The 3175-nt window shown below is 40.0% G+C and overlaps 1 long non-coding RNA gene across 1 annotated transcript; it reads left to right on the top strand.

Moving 5' to 3' along the window:
* On the top strand, positions 879 to 1696 carry LOC110269705. The gene is made up of 3 exons (XR_002358466.1): positions 879 to 1284; positions 1369 to 1468; positions 1582 to 1696. It is a non-coding gene; the product is annotated as an uncharacterized LOC110269705 (long non-coding RNA).

Below are 3175 nucleotides of genomic sequence, written 5' to 3'. Positions count from 1 at the left end.
ATTTGATGAAAATATTTTAGCTCTTAGCCAAGCCGGTGTGCATCTTGTTTTTAAAACTCTACATAATCTACTTCGATGTGAAATTGAACTAGAGCAAAGCCACGTTTATGCTTTTGTTACTCTCTTGAAGGATATTTGTTGCTTAACTTTTCTTTTAGACTGCGAGGTGATTTTCCTGCAAGTTTTCGATTCTTTTATGAACAATGTATTCGGAAGTGTTTTTAATCGTGCTCTTGGAGTTCTGTGAGCTTTGTCTTGGGTTTGAGAGATTCTTCTCTATAAACTTCATACTTCTTCGACTCAGCTTGAATTTGTTTCAAACTAATGTGCTGATCCTTCTCCTTGTTGATCCTATTGGATTTCTTTGATTCAAGGGTTATCTTTGAGGTTGTTAATTGAATTGTGTCTAGCAAACTTCATTGCTTGAGTATCCTTGGTTATCTGGGATTGGATATATTCTCTCAAATCTATTATTGCTATCCTTGACATTTGACTCCCCTTTCTAAATCTTGTATCCTTCCGAGTAGACTCGAGAATTGTTTTGATATCACGTGCGACCTGTAGACGTATACGTAACGCGATGCGTTAGTTCTTTAAGACGTGATATGTGTATATGGAAGGTGAAGCGGTAGGTGTGTAACGTTATGATGAGTTCAATATTTTCTATATACATCTAGTGTTGGATTTAATTTGGGTTTCAATTACCATATTATTCCCAATTTTAAGTGAAATTACTAAAATGCCCATAACTCTAATTTTTGAAAATGAAACCCTAACCCTAAAAACCCTAACCCGTTACCGTTTCCCATCAGAAGCTGCAGCACCAGCCGCAAGCCCCTTTCTCCCCCCAAAAACGAAAAGCGCACACACAAAACAGGGACACCATCGGCGCCGTCGAGCTCGCGAACGTGGAGGAGGCACAGCGCCGCTGGTTTCGTCAGGTTTCCACCGTCGAACCCGTCCCTACCACCGCTGCTGACCACACGCACAGAGAGAGAGGGTGCGCAAAAAAGGAGCTGCCGCGGGGTTGCTGTCGCCGCCGCGAGGCTAGGCTCGCCGCTGTGGAGGGTCGCCGCCTTCCTCCACCATCGCCGAAGATCCATCACCGGAGCTGCTGGGCTCGCCGTATGCTACTGTTGTGTCACCGAAACTGTCTTGGGGTTTCGCCACTCATTCAGATTCTGCTCTGTTTTGGGTTAGTGCTGTTGCAATTGTTTTGGCCACCGGAAAACCTCGATGCCGTCACCTCTGCTGCTAGAAACAGCCGCTGAGTCTTCTATGATGGTAAGCTCTAACCCTGCTTTAGCTTCTTTACCTGTTAATTTCTCCATGGGCCATGAGAGTTGTTGCTAAGGCTGGTTGTGTCAGGAGTTTACCGCGAGTTGCCATCGTTTTGGTCACCGGCTGTGAAGTTGGTGTTGCCGGAATCCACCACTGGTGCAGCCGCTACTTGGTTCCCTCGAGTTTGGTAAGCGTTTTGTTTGGAAGAGTCCTTTAATCGCTGTTTTGTTATCATACACTGACCTTTTGCGGCGTTAATTGCTATACAATTGAGTTTCGGTTGTTGTATGTTGCGATTAGAGTTGTTGAGACTGTTGCGAAAGTGGCTTGGAACCGAGGTTTTGGTTGCCGGGATTTCGATTGTTGATTTCGGGTTGAGGCGGAAAAGACTCTGTGACGCGTTTAGGCCATGGTTTTGCGTTAAGGTAGGAGCACTTTCTGAAAACTATAGTTTATTGTTGGAATTATTACATATGGATACTGATGTGAGATATTGTGTATTTGGTGATTGTAATTGCCTTATGTATTATTTGATTGACTCGGATGATTATGGATGTTGGTTTGGCTGAATTGTTGTGCGGCTTTGTGAAATGTAATGTTTTGAAGTTGATTCTTTAAAAGATTTGAAATCTGAGTTTAATCCGTTGAGGATTGGTTTGAATTGAGTCAATTATTTTGATGATGTGAAAAGTCGAATACACTTTTGAATTCAGCCTGGATTACTTTAATTGACTTGGTTTTGGGACAAATGCTTTGTTACTGAGCCGTTTCTTTAAAGCTTTGGAAATGAGTTAAATCGGTTGATGTTGATTTGATTTTGAAACGGTTTCCTTGAGATATGTCAATGAGACGGCTGTTGGATTTAGCTTGAATTGGAATTGATTTTTTGGATTTTTGGACTGTTGAAAGGGATTGAGGAACGGTTTAGTTGGGACCCGAACCGGGTGGCAAAGTCCAAGTTTTAGGGGAGATGCTGCCGAAATTTCTATAGAATCCGAGTCCTTATTTGAAATGTTATTTGGAGAATTTTGAGTTAATGCCTTTCCTATTTATTTAGAGGATTGTGAAATTATGGCTTCTTTTATTACCTTTACTTAGAACAATTAAGAAAGCAACGAAGTTACACTTTGAAAGAATTGTTGAAAAGAGAATCATGATTTCTCCTTATTTTCCAAGAAGAACACTATGTCTTTGGGTACAAGTCATTCGGAAGAGAATTTTGCTTTGAGGCTGTTTTAAAAAGGTAAAACGGGTTTATGTTTTTCTCTATTAAACATAAAGATTGTCCCCTGGAAGAGTTTTCATGATTTTGAAAGGAATTGGATTTCGATTGATGAGCCTCATTATTTTGACGTTTTAAATAAGATTCAAAGTATCTTTTAAACTCTAGTTTAACACAATGAAAATGATTCTCTTGGTAGTTTGAAACGCTTTAGATTTAGTCGTAGAATTGAAGCCGGTTTTGTTAAGTAAAGGAAATGGCTTTGAAAGAAGTAATTGATTTCATGACTCGGCTTGGCTTAGATCCTATTTTATTACTCAAAGCGGAAAGCCAAGGTTTTAATGATTTTTAAGTTAATTTGGCAAAATGAGCTATGATATTCTCCCCTAAAGACTTGGGACTCTTCCGAGAAACTTTTGTTATAAAATCCCATTGATTGATGGGTGATTTTGAATACTTTGAAATAAATCCTTAACTTGCCATGGTTTTGGAAGTTTTGGAAAGAGAATGCCATCTATGTGACATTGTTTGGGTGTGTAGATTGTACTTGGATTGCCTATGTGATTAACTGCTAATTGTTCTACTTGCTGTAATTGTTTGTTTGTGCTTGAACTTCCTATCTGTGTTTGCAACTGGGACTCTATTGGATTTTGGTGATTGGTTGATGGTTGG

Source organism: Arachis ipaensis, chromosome B03 (genome assembly GCF_000816755.2).
Source record: "Arachis ipaensis cultivar K30076 chromosome B03, Araip1.1, whole genome shotgun sequence".
NCBI lineage: Eukaryota > Viridiplantae > Streptophyta > Magnoliopsida > Fabales > Fabaceae > Arachis > Arachis ipaensis.
This window is presented reverse-complemented; position numbering and strand designations above follow the sequence as displayed.